At 46.0% G+C, this 21,046-nt stretch overlaps 1 pseudogene across 1 annotated transcript in view; it reads right to left on the reverse strand.

Annotated features, from left to right (window-relative positions):
• The window catches only part of LOC311107804 (protein phosphatase 3 catalytic subunit alpha-like), a 42,917-nt pseudogene that overhangs the window by 15,716 nt on the left and 6,155 nt on the right, over positions 1–21,046 (reverse strand). Inside the window, exons 2-13 of the transcript XR_014615883.1 lie at positions 15,371–15,571; positions 13,699–13,823; positions 10,856–10,967; positions 9,510–9,655; positions 6,271–6,410; positions 5,512–5,589; positions 5,093–5,187; positions 4,843–4,998; positions 3,425–3,508; positions 3,138–3,222; positions 2,902–2,999; positions 2,163–2,210 (exon numbers count right to left, since the gene is read on the reverse strand). The product of XR_014615883.1 is annotated as a protein phosphatase 3 catalytic subunit alpha-like (transcript). The remainder of the gene's footprint in view (positions 1–2,162; positions 2,211–2,901; positions 3,000–3,137; positions 3,223–3,424; positions 3,509–4,842; positions 4,999–5,092; positions 5,188–5,511; positions 5,590–6,270; positions 6,411–9,509; positions 9,656–10,855; positions 10,968–13,698; positions 13,824–15,370; positions 15,572–21,046) is intronic.

Genomic DNA, 21,046 nt, shown 5'->3' on the forward strand with positions numbered 1-21,046 from the left:
AGTTGTGACAAGTTGGCTGGATGTCCTTTGGGTGATGGACCATTCTTGATACACACGGGAAACTGTTGAGTGAGAAAAACCCAGCAGTGTTGCAGTTCTTGACACAAACCGGTGTGCCTGGCACCTAATACCATACCCTGTTCAAAGCCACTTAAATATTTTGTCTTCCCATTCACACTCTGAATGGCACACATACACAATCCATGTCTCAATTGTCTCAAGGCTTAAAAATCCTTCTTTAACCTGTCTCCTCCCCTTCATCTACACTGATTGAAGTGGATTTAACAAGTGACATCAATAAAGGATCATAGCTTCCACTTGGATTTACCTGGCCAGTCTATGTAACAGAAAGAACAGGTGTCCTTAATGTTTTGTACACTCAGTGTAAATACACACAACAGCTAGGCCAGTAAAAACAGAGCACACAAACAAAATATACTGAACACTTACAGACATGATTTACACACTACCGATACACTATCCTTCCAGACTTATAAGTATCAAGATTAGCCTACTAGCGACTGACAGTCTACATAAAGACTGTAGTGGTCTTGTGTTTGTTAAATCTGATGATGTAAAAAGAGCTTTATAAATACATCTGATTGAAATTTTATTGGTTTACAATGTGTGTCATCATGGAACATAACGTTTCCAATGCAAAACTCCACAGGCTCCACACAGCACGTTGTTGTACCAAAAGCAAATAGCAGAGGTTGTGTAGGGATGATGCCATTGTGTAGGGACGATGTCATTGTGTAGGGATGATGTCATTGTGTAAGGACAATGTTAGAGTTATCGTAGGGTCAGATTCCTCCCCCAGCCGACACACACTCATGATTAGTCACCTTGTCTTACCGTGGTGGGTGGAGTGTGTGTGCCTGTGTGGAGTGTGTCTGGGGGAAGTGTGTGTGTGTCTGGGGGAAGTGTGTGTGTCTGGGGGAAGTGTGTGTGTGTGTGTGTGTGTGTGTGTGTGTGTGTGTGTGTGTGTCTGGGGGAAGTGTGTGTGTGTGTGTGTCTGGGGGAAGTGTGTGTGTGTGTGTGAGTCTGGGGGAAGTGTGTGTGTGTGTGTGTGTGCGTGTGTGTGTGTGTCTGGGGGAAGTGTGTGTGTGTGTCTGGGGGAAGTGTGTGTGTGTGTGTGTCTGGGGGAAGTGTGTGTGTGTGTGTGTTTCTGGGGGAAGTGTGTGTGTGTGTGTGTCTGGGGGAAGTGTGTGTGTGTGTGTGTGTGTCTGGGGGAAGTGTGTGTGTGTGTGTCTGGGGGAAGTGTGTGTGTGTGTGTCTGGGGGAAGTGTGTGTGTGTGTGTGTGTGTGTGTGTGTGTGTGTGTCTGGGGGAAGTGTGTGTGTGTGTGTGTGTGTGTCTGGGGGAAGTGTGTGTGTGTGTGTGTGTGTGTGTGTGTGTGTGTGTGTGTGTGTGTGTGTGTCTGGGGGAAGTGTGTGTGTGTGTGTGTGGGGGGGGGAAGTGTGTGTGTGTGTCTGGGGGAAGTGTGTGTGTGTGTGTGTGTGTCTGGGGGAAGTGTGTGTGTATGTGTGTCTGGGGGAAATGTGTGTGTGTGTGTCTGGGGGAAGTGTGTGTGTGTGTGTGGGGGAAGGGTGTGTGTGTGTGTGTCTGGGGAAGTGTGTGTGTGTGTGTGTGTCTGGGGGAAGTGTGTGTGTGTGTGTGTGTGTCTGGGGGAAGTGTGTGTGTGTGTGTGTGTGTGTGTGTCTGGGGGAAGTGTGTGTGTGTGTGTGTGTGTGTGTGTGTGTGTGTGTGTGTCTGGGGGAAGTGTGTGTGTGTGTGTGTCTGGGGGAAGTGAGTGTGTGTGTGTCTGGGGGAAGTGTGTGTGTGTGTGTGTCTGGGGGAAGTGTGTGTGTGTGTGTGTGTCTGGGGGAAGTGTGTGTGTGTGTGTGTCTGGGGGAAGTGTGTGTGTGTCTGGGGGAAGTGTGTGTGTGTGTGTGTGTGTCTGGGGGAAGTGTGTGTGTGTGTATGTGTGTCTGGGGGAAGTGTGTGTGGAGAGAAGGAATAAGAGCAGAGTCACCATGAGCAGTGCTGTTAGAAGAGCTCAATGCATTGTGGGTAAGTGTATGGCGTAGATGGGTCGCCATGCCTCATCCCCATCTTTCTCTACCTCTTTCATTCTCTCACACACTCGCTTACACTCATTGTCGGTGCATGAGTGGAATTTACCTTCTGAGTCCTCAACAGGATCGATGGCTTCAATGGCCTCAATGGTAGCTGAGGATGGAGAGAAAGAGAGAAAGAGAGAGGGAGTGAGAGTGAGAGAAAGAGAGAGGAGGGTGAGGGTTATTCATGCAAAACCCTCACAGCGGCACTGCAGCCTTCAGTGCAGAGGGTGTCTGGTGTTAGCATGTTCGGTAGCTATCGTTAGCTCACACACATACACAAACACACACATATATATACCAGGCTATTAGTACTATCAGCAGTAGTGAGGTGAGGGTGACATGGAGTGACGGAGTGATTGACAGAACGAACATGGAATACAGAGAGAGAGAGAGAGAGAGAGAGAGAGAGAGAGAGAGAGAGAGAGAGAGAGAGAGAGAGAGAGAGAGAGAGCGAGACAGAGACAGCGTATGTGTGTGTGAGAGAGAGAGAGAGAGAGAGAGGAGAGAGAGAGAGAGCGAGCGAGACAGAGACAGCGTGTGTGTGTGTGAGAGAGAGAGAGAGAGAGAGACAGACAGCGTATGTGTGTGTGTGTGTGTGTATGTGTGAGAGAGAGTGAGAGAGAAAGGAAAGGGAGTATAAGAGAGAGGGGGAAACACACATAGATAGTGTGTGTATGCAAATGTGTGTGAGAAAGTGGGAATGTGTGTGTGTGCTTGTTTGCCCGTGTGTGGAGGGGTGTGTGTGTGTGTGTGTGTGTGTGTGGAGGTGTGTGTGTGTGGAGGTGTGTGTTTGTACTCACCACTCTGCAGAGTCTGCTTGCCTCCTGACAGAACTCCGCTGGGCAGCATGCCAGTGGGTGTCAGTCCCTTCAGGGTTAAAACATTCTCACTCTCCTCCCTAAAACACACACACACACACGCATAGAGGATTAGAAAACGCACACACACTAGCATACACACTCTCACATGCTTCTGCACACATTCACACACACACACACACACACACATACATACACACACACTGAAGGTCAATCACCGTAAAACTTGGAACATTTTGGCCATCTTCCCTATGGCACGGATCTTGTTCCTGATCACCTCTTTCCTAGCTGCCGCTGCATTGGCTGGAGGGAACCAATCACAGAGGAGTAAAACAAAGGACACCAATAACAAGGAAGTGAAAGGGAAGGTTGAATTGACATAATAATGGAAACAATCAACGTGTCTGTGTGCCAAATGGCACCTTGTTCCCTATATTGGGAGTAAGGTCCCATTTGAGATGTAGCAGGTCTTCCCATGTGTATCTATTTATAAAGATATGATTACCATCATAGACCTCTTCCTCTCCATCATTCTCCATTAGTTCATCATCTGAACAGATACTGAGAACATTCACCAGCATCTCTGTCACTGTGGAGAGGGAGAGAGTGACAGAGAGAGAGAGGGGGGGGGGGGGGGGGGGGGGCACAGTCAATATGAGAGAGAGAGAGAGAGAGAGAGAGAGAGAGAGCGAGGGGGCACAGTCAATATCATGAGAAAACAAAAAAGATATTACTTGACACATTGGAAAGAATTAACACAAAAAAAACAGAGCAAACTAGAATGCTATCTGGCCCTAAACAGAGAGTACACAGTGGCAGAATACCTGACCACTGTGACTGACCCTAAATTAAGGAAAGCTCTGACTATGTACAGACTCAGTGACTATAGCCCTGCTATTGAGAGAGGCCGCCATAGCCAGACCTGGCTCTCAAGAGAAGACAGGCTATGTGCCCACTGCCCACAAAATTATGTGGAAACTGAGCTGCACTTCCTAACCTCCTGCCAAATGTATGACCATATTAGAGACACATACCGAGAGACTCAGAGAGAGTGAGTCAGAGAGAGTGAGAGAGAGAGTTAGTGAGAGAGGGAGAGAATAAGAGAGTTAGTGAGAGAGAAATAGTGAGAGAGAGATAGTGAGAGAGAGAGAGTTAGTTTGAGAGAGTTAGTGTGAGAGAGTTAGTGTGAGAGAGAGTTAGTGAGAGAGAGAGTTAGTGAGAGAGAGAGTTAGTGAGAGAGAGAGTTAGTGTGAGAGAGAGTTAGTGTGAGAGAGAGTTAGTGTGAGTGAGAGAGAGTTAGTGTGAGTGAGAGAGAGTTAGTGTGAGTGAGAGAGAGTTAGTGTGAGTGAGAGAGAGTTAGTGTGAGTGAGAGAGTTAGTGTGAAAGAGAGAGTTAGTGAGAAAGAGAGAGTTAGTGTGAAAGAGAGAGTTAGTGTGAAAGAGAGAGTTAGTGAGAGAGAGAGAGAGAGAGAGAGAGTTAGTGTGAGAGAAAGAGAGAGAGAGAGAGTTAGTGTGAGAGAGTGAGAGAGAGAGAGAGAGTTAGTGTGAGAGAGTGAGAGAGAGAGAGTTAGTGAGAGAGAGTTAGTGAGAGAGAGAAAGAGAGAGAGAATAAGAGTGAGAGAGTGAGAGAGTTAGTGAGAGAGAGTTAGTGAGAGAGAGAGAAAGAGAGAGAGAAGAGAGAGAGAGAGAAAGAGAGAGAGAATAAGAGAGAGAGAGAGAGAATAAGAGAGAGAGAGAGAGAGTTAGTGTGAGAGAGAGTTAGTGTGAGAGAGAGTTAGTGTGAGAGAGAGAGAGAGAGAGAGAGAGAGAGAGAGAGAGAGAGAGAGAGAGAGAGAGAGAAAAAAAATAAGAGAGAGAACATATTCAGAGTGGGAGACAATCCGTTTCTTTTGGTGTTTGTAATACATGTAGTCGTTTTTCCCACCTTTCTCTCCAACGAAGGGCAGGGACCAGGTTGAAGAATGAAGAGGTGAAAGGGAGGGAACAGGTGAGTCCATGAAGTTGGGCAGCCAGAGTAGGGATGAGGACAGTTGAACTGACGGATTGTTCATCTACGTTGTCTCATACTTCAGCACCGCCGCTATGAGAGGATGAGAGCTGGCGGCCTGTTACACACTGATAGCCTACTGGTGTGTGTCTGTCTGTCTGTCTGTGTGTGCGTGTGCATGTCTGACCTTTGTTGTTGTAGACGTCCAGGTAGTTAGGTGCTGAGAAGATGGTGATGAGGGAGGGGAAGCCTGTAGTCTGACTCTTTCTGTACATCCGGTACCTGAACAGGGAAACGGTCAAGGGATTGGGATACGTTAGGATTGCATAGATTGGGGTTCACCTGTAAGGGGTGTAGGGTTAAATATATGGTTGTTGTTTGGTTAAGGTTAGTCTTGACTATGGATAACTGTCTATAAATGGACTGATTTGATTATGAAAACTTGCGCTGCTGTATTGGTTGACTGAACTGTTTGTGTTGACATAACAACCCCAATCCCCCCCCCAAAAAAACACTTAACCCACATCCCCACCCCCGGATCAATCAACACACACTGGGGTGTACAGTGTTTGTCAATAACCAAAGAAGAAGTGGGGCTTCTCTTACCCAGAATCTTGCGCTTCATGTGCTCTGATGACGGACAACAAGTTGTTGGTCTGTAAAAACTCACACACCGCAGGGTAACTAGAGAGAGAGAGAGAGAGAGAGAGAGCGAGAGAGATTGTATTTTGAACACCCCTACATTATATCAGATGGTAGGTCTACTTTGAAACAGCTCACATTGAATGACCACCAGGGGTCATCATTGAGCCCCTAATGAACAGCAGAACCAGATCTAGTAGGAGGGCAGTGTATTTTTCTCACAGTAGACTGTGGTGTGGGCTCCATATTGTATAGCACGATACTATGACAACAGTCTCAACTATCCATCACTCCATTCCTCTGGTCTCACATTTGATTAATCTATTTTTTCTCCCTCACTCCCCCTCTCTCTCTTTACCTCACTGTATCTTAATATCACTCCCCAATCTGGCAGTAGTAGCCAGTCGTCATGGAAACAGAACGGTGCAGTCTCCCTAAGGATTGTGGGATATGGTTTAACGCTGAAACTGTGTGTGTGGATCTGTGAGATAACTGGGCAAAATTACAGCTGTTCCACAAATCCCAATTATTCTTTGGTTGTTGGATCTCTGAAGCAGCTTGTAGTACAACACGTTTCACATCCTCCATCTCACCTTTCTCCTGTACATCACACCAACAGATCACACTGGTTCTCACCTGTCTTAGAAGTGTGTGTGTGTGTGTGTGTGTGCCTGTGTGTGCCTGCGTATGTGCGTTGCCATGTTAGCGTCTCTCTGTGTTTACCTGTAGAAGTAGGAGCAGCCCCTGACTGTGTTGTGGCCGAAGTATTCTTGCGTCTTCTCGTTTCCAAAGTCCTCCAGTGGGTCGGCCCACAGCAGGTCACACATGGGCCCGAACGCTGGAGGTTCCTTGAACCTGTCCAACTGGATTATAGAGACAATGACAACACACCAGATATCTGACCAAACATTAAGAACACCTTCCTAATATTGAGTTGCACCCCCCGCCCTCCGGACTCTAAAAGGTGTCAAAAGCGTTCCACAGGGAAATTGGCCCATGTTGACATCCAGCCAACTTATCACAGTTGTGTGAAGTTGGCTGGATGTCCTTTGGGTGGTGGACCATTCTTGATACACACGGGAAACTGTTGAGCGTGAAAAACCCAGCAGCGTTGCAGTTCCTGACACATTCAAACCAGTGTGCCCGGCACCTACTACCATACCCTGTTCAAAGGCACTTCATATTTTGTCTTGCCTATTCACCCTCTGAATGGCACACATACACAATCCATGTCTCAATTGTCTGAAGGCTTAAAAATCCTTCTTTAACCTGTCTCCTCCCCTTAATCTACACTGATTGAAGTGTATTTAACAGGTGACATCAATAAGGGATCATAGTTTTCACCTGGATTCCCCTGGCAACATCCGCACTGAGCTAAAGGGTAGAGCTGCTGCTTTCAGTGTGTGTGTGTGACTCTAACCCGGAAGCTTATATGAAATCCCGCTATGCCCTCCGACGAACCATCAAACAGGGAAAGCGTCAATACAGGACTAAGATTGAATCGTACTACACCGGCTCCGACGCTCGTCGGATTTGGCAGGGCTTGCAAACTATTACAGACTACAAAGGGAAGCACAGCCGCGAGCTGCCCAGTGACACGAGGCTACCAGACGAGCTAAATTACTTCTATGCTCGCTTCGAGGCAAGTAACACTGAAACATGCATGTGGACATCAGCTGTTCCGGATGACCTGTGTGATCATGCTCTCCATAGCAGATGTGAGTAAGACCTTTAAACAGGTTAACATTCACAAGGCCACAGGGCCAGACGGATTACCAGGACGTGTACTCAGAGCATGCGCTGACCAACTGGCAAGTGTCTTCGCTTACATTTTAAACCTCTCCCTGTCTGAGTCTATAATACCAACATGTTTCAAGCAGACCACCATAGTTCCTGTGCCCAAGGACACTAAGGTAACCTGCCTAACTGACTACCGACCCGTAGCACTCACGTCTGTAGACATGAAGTGCTTTGAAAGGCTGGTCATGGCTCACATCAACACCATTATCCCAGAAACCCTAGACCCACTCCAATTTGCATACCACCCCAACGGATCCACAGATGATGCAATCTCTATTGCGCTCCACACTGCCCTTTCAGACCTGGACAAAAGGAACACCTATGTGAGAATGCTATTCATTGACTACAGCTCAGCGTTCAACACCATAGTGCCCTCAAAGCTCATCACTAAGCTAAGAACCCTGGGACTAAACATCTCCCTCTGCAACTGGATCCTGGACTTCCTGACGGGCTGCCCCCAGGTGGTAAGGGTAGGTAACAACACATCTGCCACGCTGATCCTCAACACGGGGGCCCCTCAGGGGTGCATGCTCAGTCCCCTCCTGTACTCCCTGTTCACTCATGACTGCATGGCCAGGCACGACTCCAACACCATCATTAAGTTTGCCGATGACACAACAGTGGTAGGCCTGATCACCGACAATGACGAGACAGCCTATAGGGAGGAGGTCAGAGACCTGGCCGTGTGGTGCCAGGACAACAACCTCTCCCTCAACGTGATCAATACAAAGGAGATGATTGTGGACTACAGGAAAAAGAAGAGGACCGCGCACACCCCCATTCTCATCGACAGGGCTGTAGTGGAGCAGGTTGAGAGCTTCAAGTTCCTTGGTGTCCACATCACCAACGAACTATCATGGTCCAAACACACCAAGACAGTCGTGAAGAGGGCACAACAAAGCCTATTCCCCCTCAGGAGACTGAAAAGATTTGGCATGGGTCCTCAGATCCTCAAAAAATTCTACAGCTGCACCATCGAGAGCATCTTGACTGGTTGCATCACCGCCTGGTATGGCAACTGCTTGGCCTCCGACCGCAAGGCACTACAGAGGGTAGTGCGTACGGCCCAGTACATCACTGGGGCCAAGCTTCCTGCCATCCAGGACCTCTATACCAGGCGGTGTCAGAGGAAGGCCCTCAAAATTGTCAAAGACTCCAGCCACCCTAGTCATAGACTGTTCTCTCAGCTACCGCACGGCAAGCGGTACCGGAGTGCCAAGTCTAGGTCCAAAAGACTTCTCAACAGCTTCTACCCCCAAGCCATAAGACTCCTGAACAGCTAATCATGGCTACCTGGACTATTTGCACTGCCCCCCCCACCCCCACCCCCCACCCCATCTTTTTACGCTGCTGCTACTCTGTTCATTATTTATGCATAGTCACTTTAACTCTACCCACATGTACATATTACTTCAACTACCTCAACTAGCCGGTGCCCCCGCACATTGACTCTGCACCGGTACCCCCCTGTATATATAGCCTCCCTACTGTTATTTTATTTTACTTCAGCTCTTTTTTTCCTCAACACTTTTTTGTTGTTGTTTTATTTTACTTTTTTATTAAAAATAAATGCACTGTTGGTTAAGGGCTGTAAGTAAGCATTTCACTGTAATGTCTGCACCTGTTGTATTTGGCGCATGTGGCCAATAACATTTGATTTGATTTGATTTGAACAAACACCATTGTAAATACAACCCATATTTATGTTGATTTATTTTTCCTTTTGTACTTTTTGTAACTATTTGCACATCGTTACAACAGCCAATAATATGACATTTGAATTTGATTGTTTATTTCACTTTTGTTTATTATCTATTTCACTTGCTTTGGTTTCCCATGCCAATGAAGCCCTTTGAATTGAAATTGAGAGAGCGAGGGAGAGAGAGAGAGAGAGAGAGAGAGAGCGCAGTCAATATGATAGAGAGAGAGAGAGCAGTCAATATGAGAGAGAGAGAGAGAGAGAGAGAGAGAGAGAGAGAGAGAGAGAGAGAGAGAGAGAGAGAGAGATGTCGTCTTGGAAACAACAGCATGTACTGTACAGGAAGTGGAGTCAAAACCAGGGTTGAATCGCCATGGAAACCAGGGCATTAACAGGAAAATACGAGGAATTGTGTGTGTTATAAAAAAAAACATATCCAGTACAGTGGGCGTTGTGTCTGAACCTTTTTGATGTCGTCGAGCGTGTGGATCTCTGGCGAGAGCCCTCCATGGACACACAGGAACTGCTGGTTCATCAGAGCAGCCAGCGGCAAGCAGTCAAACGCATCCATACACGAGTCATACACCTGCTCAGAGTACTTGATCTTACCTGAGGAGGGGAGAGAGAGGAGGGGGGCAGAGAGCGAGCGAGAGGGTGGGGGAGAGTGAGAAAGGAGTGGGGGACACAGAGAGAGAGAGAGAGAGGGGGGGGAGCGAGAAAGGAGTGGGGGACACAGAGAGAGAGAGAGAGGGTGGGGGAGAGCGAGAAAGGAGTGGGGGACACAGAGAGAGCGAGAGAGAGGGGGGGAGCGAGAAAGGAGTGGGGGACACACACAGAGAGAGAGAGAGAGAGAGAGAGAGAGAGAGAGAGAGAGAGAGAGAGAGAAATTAAATCAAAACACCATAGTGAAGTATCCAAGGACTATAGGGCAGTAGCCAAACTATGCTGTGTATGTGTCAATGTGTGTGTACATTTGTGTATGTGTGTGTACATTCTGTGTATGTGTTTGTGTGTGTGTGTGGGTGTGTACATGTTTGACTATATTTGTGAGTAGCAGAAGTCCTCACAAGAATAGTAAACCAACCAAAATTCAGAGAAGTGAGGACATTTTGCCGGTCATAACTTGTAAAAAGGCTATTTTAGGCTTAGGGTTATGGTTAGGGTTAGAATTAGGGTTATGGTTAAAATTAGGATTAGGGGTTGGGAGTTAAATGTAGGTGTTAGGGGTTGTGTGTGTGTGTGTGTGTACGTGTGTGTGTGTGTGTTTTTGTGAGTGTGTCTGTCAACTTCTCCATCTGCCTAGTGTGGAGAGAGCTCATTAATACCAGTTCACCAGCCTCTCTCACACATACACACACACACACACACACACACACACACACACACACAGCCGATGGTAATTGAGGGCGACCACTATTCGCCATAAGCATCAGGGGAAATTAGGCTCCTCGTCCTCTGGCCAATCACACACAGCAGACTACGTCCCTGGGCCAATCATTAAGGCCAAATTAATTTCCTACTAGTAATTTGTTCTCTGATGGGCCACTGTGATCCAAAACCAGAGGAGAGAGAGGGGAGGATGGGAGGAGAGAGGGAGAGAGGGATCGAGGATGGATGGAGAGGATGGAATGAGCCTTGGATGAGAAAGGAGCGAGAGAGATGGAACTACATAGAAAGGAGAGAGATGAAAGAGTGTGAGAGCAAGAGAGAGAGAGGATAGAGAGTGGAACAGGATGATAGTATGAAGGGAGGGGGATAAATGGTGGAATAAAGGAGGATACAGGAAGAGGAGAGAACACAGATACTCACATTCTGTTTTGAAAGTGAAATATTCTGTCAAGTGTCTACATTCATGGTTTCCCCGTAGAAGAAATAACGTCTTTGGGTAGAGGATTTTCAACGACCACAGATACAACACACACTGAGAGAGAGAGAGAACACAGAAAGATCCGTCAGGAACAGTACGGCTCAGAGGAAAACATTACCAGCTAGCTACTCACTTGATGTGCTTTGAAAGAACACGTCTCCTTCCTGAGCGGTATGACGGCTGTGTGGTCCCATGGTGTTTATACTTGCGTACTATTGTTTGTACAGAACGTGGTACCTTCAGGCATTTGGAAATTGTGGAGGTCTACAATTTTTATTCTGAGGTCTTGGCTGATTTCTTTTGATTTTCCCACGATGTCAAGCAAAGAGGCACTGAGTTTGAAGGTAGGCCTTGAAATACATCCACAGGTACACCTCCAATTGACTCAAATTATGTCAATGAGCCTATCAGAAGCTTCTAAAGCCATGACATCATCAACTTAATGTATGTAAACTTCTGACCCACTGGAATTGTGAAACAGTGAATTATAAGTGAAATAATAATCTGTCTGTTAACAATTGTTGGACAAATTACTTGTGTCATGCACAAAGTAAATGTCCTAACCGACTTGCCAAAACTATAGTTTGTTAACAAGACATTTGTGGAGTGGTTGAAAAACAAGTTTTAATGACTCCAACCTAAGTGTATGTAAACTTCCGACTTCAACTGTACCTTATTTCCATAAGTATTCAGACCCTTTGCTATGAGACTCAAAATTGAGCTGTTTCCATTGATCATCCTTGAGATGGTTCTAAAACTTGATTGGAGTCCACCTGTGGTAAATTCAATTGATTGGACATGATTTGGAAAGGCACACAGCTGTCTACATATGGTCCCACAGTTGACAGTGCATGTCAGAGCAAAAACCAAGCCATGAGGTCGAAGGAATTGTCTGTAGAGCTCCAAGACAGGATTGTGTCGAGGCACAGATCTGGGGAAGGGTACCAATAAATGTCTGCAGCATTGAAGGTACCCAAGAACACAGTGGCCTCCATCATTCTTAAATGGAAGAAGTTTGGAACCACCAAGACTCTTCCTAGAGCTGGCCACCTGGCCAAACTGAGCAATCAAGGTAGAAGGGCCTTGGTCAGGGAGGTGACCAAAAACGCGATGGTCACTCTGACAGAGCGCTCAGGACCTCAGACTGGGGATGAAGGTTCACCTTCCAACAGGACAACGACCCTAAGCATACAGCCAAAACAACGCAGGAGTGGCTTCGGGACAAGTCTCTGAATGTCCTTGAGAAGCCTAGCCAGAGCCTGGACTTGAACCCGATCGAACATCTCTGGAGAGATCTGAAAATAACTGTGAAAAAACGCTCCCCATCCAACCTGACAGAGCTTAAGAGGATCTGCAGAGAAGATTGGGAGAAACTCCCCAAATACAGGTGTGCCAAGCTTGTAGCGTCATACCCAAGACTCGAGTATGTAATCAAATCAAATCAAATTTTATTTGCCACATGCGCCGAATAAGCAAAATGCTTACTTAAAAGCCCTTAACCAACAATGCAGTTTTAAGACAAAAAGTGTAAAGTAAAAAATAGATAAGTAAAAAATAAAAATAACAAATAGTTAAAATAAAATAACAGTAGGGAGGCTATATACAGGGGGTACCAGTACAGAGTCAATGTGCGGGGGCACCGGTTAGTCGAGGTAATTGAGGTAATATGTACACTACCGTTCAAAGTTTGGGGTCACTTAGAAATGTCCTTGTTTTCGAAAGAAAAGCATTTTTTTTGTCCATTAAAATAACATCAAATTGATCAGAAATACAGTGTAGGCATTGTTAATGTTGTAAATGACTATTGTAGCTGGAAACGGCAGATTTTTTATGGAATATTTACATAGGCTTACAGAGGCCCATTATCAGCAACCATCAGTCCTGTGTTCCAATGGCACGTTGTGTTTGCTAATCCAAGTTTATCATTTGAAAAGGCTAATTGATCATTAGAAAACCCTTTTGCAATTATGTTAGCACTGCTGAAAACTGTTGTGCTGATTAAAGAAGCAATAAAACTTGCCTTCTTGAGACTAGTTGAGTATCTGGAGCATCAGCAATTGTGGGTTCGATTACAGGCTCAAAATGGCCAGAAACAAATAACTTTCTTCTGAAACTCGTCAGTCTATTCTTGTTCTGAGAAATGAAGGCTATTCCATGCGAGGAATTGCCAAGAAACTGAAGATCTCGTACAACACTGTGTACTACTCCCTTCACAGAACAGCGCAAACTGGCTCTAACCAGAATAGAAAGAGGAGTGGGAGGCCCCGGTGCACAACTTAGCAAGAGGACAAATACATTAGAGTGTCTAGTTTGAGAAACAGACGCCTCAAAGGTCCTCAACTGGCAGCTTCATTAAATAGTACCCGCAAAACACCAGTCTCAACATCAACAGTGAAGAGGCGACTCCGGGATGCTGACCTTCTAGGCAGAGTTGCAAAGAAAAAAACATATCTCAGACTGGCCAATAAAAAGAAAAGATTAAGATGGGCAGTCTGAGATATGGCTTGCACTGTACACTCTTAGAAAAAAAGGTGCTATCTAGGTACCTTAAAGGGTTATTCGGCTGTCCCCATAGGATAACCCTTTGAATTACCATTTTTGGTTCCATGTAGAACCCTTTTGGGTTCCATGTAGAACACTTTCTTCAGAGGGTTCTACCTGGAACCAAAAAGGGTTCTCCTATGGGGACAGCCAAAGTACCGTTTTGGAACCCTTTTTTCTAAGAGTGTAGTGTGGACTAGTGTGCACTAGGTAGTGTGTACTAGGTACGTTAGTATGCCCTCACCTCGATACTGAAGTAGCCCCGGTCCACGTAGTCCCCTAGGAAGAGGTAGCGTGTTGTCGCGGGGGAACCGCCCACCTCAAACAGCTTCATCAGGTCAAAGAACTGACCGTGGATGTCTCCACACACTGAAACACAGCGTTACAACAATGTTACACTCATAGAATTAGGAATTCAAATCATTCTAGTAATTAAAAGGGTCTCTACGGTTAGACTAGCATACAACCTCAAACACAACAATGTTAAACAAACAGACAACCGCAGTACTACAGAATCACATTCCTATTACTTTAGTTGTATCTTGTTTTACTGTCCCTCTTACAATAGATGACAACCTGCATGTATTTCCAAACAGTCTCTGAAAGTGACAACAAAGCAGAAAGGTAACCAACAACCCTTTCTCTTCTCTTTCAAGTACAGTAAATGTCAACTGTCAAATAAAAAAAGCCCTACTCTGACAGTGGCACTACCCCCACTTCACTCTCTCCTTACTGTCTGTAATATGTTCTTACAGAACAAACAGCATAAAGCGTTAGAGAGATGAAGCGTGATGGCTGCTATGTGTGTGTGTGTCTCTTTAGCCTGCCAGTAGCCTGCCAGTAGCCTGCCAGTAGCCTGCCAGTAGCCTGCCAGTAGCCTGCCAGTAGCCTGCCTACCATCTCTTCTCTCTAGGGACTAGCAGTATTTTAGCTGAAAACCCTACAGTAGCTAGGTAGCTACCTTCTCTTCTCTCACTGTGAGTGTGGGATGTGTGTGGTCATGGAATTATAATAATAATAATAATAATAATAATATGCCATTTAGCAGACGCTTTTATCCAAAGCGACTTACAGTCATATTATCATACAGATACCATTAGCATGGAGAAAGACACACACCAAAGCTAGCCAGTAGCTTGGTGTCTTTAATGTAGGCTACAGGCAGAAAGCTAGCCAGTAGCTGGGTGTCTATAACGTAGGCTACAGGCAGAAAGCTAGCCAGTAGCTGGGTGTCTATAACGTAGGCTACAGGCAGAAAGTTAGCCAGTAGCTGGGTGTCTATAACGTAGGCTACAGGCAGAAAGGTAGCCAGTAGCTGGGTGTCTTTAATGTAGGCTACAGGCAGAAAGCTAGCCAGTAGCTGGGTGTCTATAACGTAGGCTACAGGCAGAAAGCTAGCCAGTAGCTGGGTGTCTATAACGTAGGCTACAGGCAGAAAGCGAGCCAGTAGCTGGGTGTCTATAAAGTAGGCTACAGGCAGAAAGCTAGCCATTAGCTGGGTGTCTATAACGTAGGCTACAGGCAGAAAGCTAGCCAGTAGCTGGGTGTCTATAACGTAGGCTACAGGCAGAAAGCGAGCCAGTAGCTGGGTGTCTTTAACGTAGGCTACAGGCAGAAAGCTAGCCAGTAGCTGGGTGTCTATAACGTAGGCTACAGGCAGAAAGCTAGCCAGTAGCTGGGTGTCTATAATGTAGGCTACAGGCAGAAAGCTAGCCAGTAGCTGGGTGTCTATAACGTAGGCTACAGGCAGAAAGCTAGCCAGTAGCTGGGTGTCTATAACGTAGGCTACATGCAGCTACACAAGTCTCTTCCTTTCTCTCTCTGGATCTCAATCTTCTTCCCTGTCTTTTTCTCCTTCCCCTCACCTGTCCTCTTTCCTTTCATCTCTTCCCTTGTCCCCTCCCCCTCATCCTCACCTGTGACTGGGGCCTCTATATCCAGCATGGTCCTCTCCTGGCGCAGAATGGCGGCTCCCTCATTGATGACGCGTAGGGCCACCACCTCCTCCAGGCGGCCCTCCTTGGTGAGGTGGGCTTTGAGCAGGTCTACTCTGGGCTTCCCCTCACAGTCAAACACCTCCTTCATGGAGAGCCTGTGGCTCAGGGGGAAGGGGACCGCTAGGGAGAGGAGAGGAAGGGGAGAAGGAGGAAAAAGGAGAGGGAGAAAGATGGAGAGAGAGATGGGGGGGATGGAGAGAGAGATGGGGGATGGAGAGAGAGATGGGGATGGAGAGAGATATGGGGGAGAGATGGGGGGATAGAGAGAGAGATGGGGGAGATATGGGGGGATGGAGAGAGAGATGGGGGAGAGATGGGGGGATGAGAGAGAGATGGGGGATGGGGGATGGGGGGATGGAGAGAGAGATGGGGGGATGGAAAGAGAGATGGGGAGATGGGGGAGATGATGGGGATGGAGAGAGAGACGGGGGAGAGATGGGGGGATGGAGAGAGCGATGGGGGATGAGAGAGAGATGGGGTAGAGATGGGGGGATAGAGAGAGAGATGGGGGAGATATGGGGGGATAGAGAGAGAGATGGGGGAGATATGGGGGATGGAGAGAGAGATGGGGAGAGATGGGGGGATGGAGAGAGAGATGGGGGATGGAGAGAGAGATGGGGTAGAGATGGGGGATAGAGAGAGAGATGGGGAGATATGGGGGGATGGAGAGAGAGATGGGGTAGAGATGGGGGATGGAGAGAGATATGGGGGAGAGATGGGGGGATGGAGAGAGAGAGATAGGGGAGAGATGGGGGGATGGAGGGAGATATGGGAGAGATGGGGGATGGAGAGAGAGATGGGGGGATGGAGAGAGAGATGGGGGAGAGATGGGGGAGATGGGGGGATGGAGAGAGAGATGGGGAGAGATGGGGGGATGGAGAGAGAGATGGGTGTTAGGGAGAGAGAGATGGGGAGAGAGAGATGGGGTGGAGAGAGAGATGGGGATGGAGAGGGAGATGGAGAGAGAGATGGGGATGGAGAGAGAGATGGGTGGAGAGATGGGGATGGAGAGAGAGATGGGGGGAGACAGGGAGAGAAAAAGGACAGAATAAGAGAGAGAAATGTAATTCACATCATATACAGTACAGTAAGCAGCAGGATACAGGGACATGACCTATCTACCTACTTATCTATGCTGCAGAATGCTGTGGTAGCCATGCTGGTTAAGTGTGCCTTGAATTCTAAATAAATCACAGACAGTGTCACCAGCAAAGCACCCCCACACCATAACACCTCCTCCTTCGTGCTTTACGGTGGGAAATACACATGCGGAGATCATCCGTTCACCCACACTGCGTCTCACAAAGACACGGCGGTCTCCAATTTGGACTCCAGACCAAAGGACAGATTTCAACGGTCTAATGTCCATTGCTCGTGTTTCTTGGCCCAAGCATGTCTCTTCTTATTATTGGTGTCCTTTAGTATGGTTTCTTTGCAGCAATTTGACCATGAAGGCCTGATTCACACAGTCCCTTCTGAACAGCTAATGTTGAGATGTGTCTGTTACTTGAACTCTGTGAAGCATTTATTTGGGCTGCAATTTCTGAGGCTGGTAACTCTAATGAACTTATCCTCTGCAGCAGAGGTAGCTCTGGGTCTTCCTTTCCTGTGGCGGTCCTCATGAGAGCCAGTTTCATCATAGCGCTTGATGGTTTTTGCGACTGCATTTGAAGAAACTTTCAAAGTTCTTGACATTTTCAGGATTGACTGACCTTCATGTTGTAAAGTAATGATGGACTGTCGTTTCTCTTTGCTTATTTGAGCTGATCTTGCCATAATATGGACTTAGTCTTTTACCAAATAGGGCTATCTTCTGCATACCACAAATTAACTTTTAAGAAGGCACACCTGTTAATTGAAATGCATTCCAGGTGACTACCTAATGAAGCTGGTTGAGAGAATGCCAAGAGTATGCAAAGCTGTCCTCAAGGCAAAGGGTGGCTATTTGAAGAATCTCAAATATAAAATATATTTTGATTTGTTTAACACTTTTTTTGGTTACTACATGATTCCATTTGTGTTATTTCATAGTTTTGATGTCTTCACTATTTTTCTACAATGTAAAAAATAGTAAAATAAAGAAAAACCCTTTAATGAGTAGGTGTGTCCAAACTTTTGACTGGTAATGTATGTACACAGTGTATGTGTTTGGGCAGACAGTATCGGAGCATGAGGTCTGATACCAACAGGCTCAGAGACAGTTTCTATCTACAAGCCATCAGACTGCTGAACACTTGAACTGGACTGACCACCTGCTCTGATTCTCCGCTCCTTAGCAAACATGCACTCACTCATGCACACAACCACACAGACACACACATATATACATTCATGCTACACACACACATCACAACTGCTGCTACCAGAGTCTTATTATACTGCTCAGTTTATACACTGCAACCCCAATCCCCCCTTCCACAATATTGGACTACAGTGCCTTCTCAAAGTATTCATACCCCTTGACTTATTTCACATTTTGTTGTGTTACAGCCTGAATTCAAAATTCTAAAGGTACACACTTTATTAGAATACTTATGAAATGCACATTATTTTATTTGGTAACACTTGTTTATTTTCCCTCGACTGTGTGGGGGGAGCAATATCTACATAAGGGTGCAAATTAAAAACACACAAATGCTCTGACGAAGGCCTTGAGGCCGATACGTAAAGCTCAATAAAGAGCAGCAATAGAGTAAGAGCATTGGGTTAGGGTTAGGGTTAGGGTTAGGGTTAGGGTTACATTGCAGTGTGCAGGTTTCTTATTTTTTCTTACAGCCTGAATTGAAAATGGATTAAATATATCTACACACAATACACCATAACGAGAAAGTGAAAACATGATTTTAGAACTGTTTGCAAATGTATTGAAATATCTCATTTACATAACTATTCACACCCCTGAGTCAATTAAGCAATAATACATGAGGAGGTGTGGTATATGGCCAATATACCACGGCTAAGGGCTGTTCTCTCGCACTACACAACGTGGAGTGCCTGGATACAGCCCTTAGCCATGGTTTATTGGCCATATACCACAAACCCTTGAGGTGTCTTATTGCTAATATAAACTTGTTACCAACATAATTAGAGCAGTAAAAATAAATGTTTTGTCATACCCGTGGTATACGGTCTGACGTACAGTGCATTCGGACAGTATTCAGACCCCTTGACTTTTTCCACATTTTGTTATGTTACAGCTTTATTATAAAATGTATTAAATAGTTTTATTTCCTCATCAATCTACACACAATACCCCATAATGACAAAGCAAAAACAGGGTTTAGACATTTTTGCAAATGTGTTACAAATAAAAAACAGAAATACCTTATTTACATAAGTATTCAGACCCTTTGCTATGAGACTCAGAAATGTAGCTCAAGTGAAGTATTCAGACCCTTAACTCAGTACTTTGTTGAAGCACCTTTGGCAGTGATTTCAGCCTTGAGTCTTCATGGGTATGACACTACAAGCTTGGCACACCTGTATTTGGGGAGTTTCTCCCATTCTTCCCTGCAGATCCTCTCAAGCTCTGTCAGGTTGGATGGGGTGCGTTGCTGCACAGCTATTTTCAGGTCTCTCCAGAGATGTTCAAACTGGTTCAAGTCCACGCTCTGGCTGGAGCAATCAAGGACATTCAGGGACTTGTCCCGAAGCCACTCCTGCGTTGTCTTGGCTGTGTGCTTAGGGTCGTTGTCCTGTTGGAAGGTGAACCTTTGCCCCAGTCTGAGGTTTTCTCTCTGTACTTTGCTCCGTTCATCTTTCCCTCGATCCTGACTAGTCTCCTAGTCCCTGCCGCTGAAACACATCCCCACAGCATGATGCTGCCACCACCATGCTTCACCTTAGGGATTGTGCAAGATTTCCTCCAGACGTGACGCTTGGCATTCAGGCCAGAGAATTTTGTTTCTCGTGGTCTGAGAGTCCTTTAGGTGAGTTTTGGCAAATTCCAAGGGGGCTGTCGTGCTTTTTACTGAGGAGTGGCTTCCGTCTGACCACACTACCATAAAGGCCTGATTGGTGGAGTGCTGCAGAGATGGTGTCCTTCTGGAAGGTTCTCCCATCTCCACAGAGGCACTCTGGAGCTCTGTCAGAGTGATCATCGGGTTCTTGGTCACCTCACTGACCAAGGCCCTTCTCCCCCAATTGCTCAATTTGGCTGTCCTGCCAGCTCTAGGAAGAGTCTTGGTGGTTCCAAACTTCTTCCATTTAAGAATTATGGAGGCCACTGTGTTCTTGGGGACCTTCTATGCTGCAGACATTTTTTGGTACCCTTCCCCAGATCTGTGCCTCGACACAATCCTGTCTCGGAGCTCTACGGACAATTCCTTCGACCTCATGGCTTTGTTTTCGCTCTGGTATTGTATGTAGATTGATGAGGGGGAATTTTTTTTTGATCCATTTTAGAATAAGGCTGTAACGTAACAAAATGTGGAAAAAGTCAAAAGGTCTGAATACTTTCCGAATGCACTGTACCACGGCTGTCAGCCAAGCCAATCAGCATTCAGGGCTCGAACCACCCAGTTTATAATTCATGTTAGAATCACCTTTGGCAGCGATTACAGCTGTGAGTCTTTCTGGGTAAGTCTCTAAGAGCATTGTATACCTGGATTATACAATATTTGCACATTCTTTTTTAGAATGCTTCATGCTCTGTCAAGTTGGTTGTTTATCATGGCAAGACCAAGATTTTCAAGTCTTGCCATAGATTTTCAAGCCAATTTAAGTCAAAACTGTAACTAGGCCACTCAGGAACATTCAATGTCACCTTGGTAAGCAACTCCAGTGTATATTTGGCCTTGTGTTTAAGGTTATTGTTCTGCTGAAAGGTGAATTTGTCTCCCAGTGTCTGTTGGAAAGCAGACTGAACCATGTTTTCCTCTAGGATTTTGCCTGTGCTTAGCTCTATTCCTTTTCATTTTATCCTAAAAAACTCTCTAGTCCTTGCTGATGATAAGCATACCCATAACATGATGCAGCCACCACTGTGCTTGAAAATATGGAGAGTGTTACTCAGTGATATGATGTGTTGGAATTGCCTCAAACATAGTGCTTAGTATTTTGCAGTTTTACTTTAGTGCCTTATTGCAAACTTGATGCATGTTTTTGAATATTTTTATTCTGTACAGCACTTTTATCAAACTCATTCCACAGAGGGCCGAGTGTCCGTGGGTTTTGGCTCCACCGTTGTACTTTATTGATAAATTAAGGTAAATCATTAGTAAGGAACTCCCCTCACCTGGTTGTCTAGGTTACTGATTAGTAAGGAACTCCCCTCACCTGGTTGTCTAGGTTACTGATTAGTAAGGAACTCCCCTCACCTGGTTGTCTAGGTTACTGATTAGTAAGGAACTCTCCTCACCTGGTTGTCTAGGTCTTAATTGAAAGGAGAAAACTAAAAACCTGCAGACACTCGGCTCTCTGTGGATTGAGTTTGACACCCCTGCTGTACAAGCTTCCTTCCTTTCACTCTGTCATTTAGGTTAGTATTGTGGAGTAACTACAATGTTGTTGATCCATCTTCAGTTTTCTCCTATCACAGCCATTAAACTCAGTAACTGTTTTAAAGTCACCATTGGTATCATGGTGAAATCCCTG

This window comes from Coregonus lavaretus, assembly GCF_964263955.1.
Source record: "Coregonus lavaretus genome assembly, chromosome: 32".
Classification (NCBI taxonomy): Eukaryota; Metazoa; Chordata; class Actinopteri; order Salmoniformes; family Salmonidae; genus Coregonus; species Coregonus lavaretus.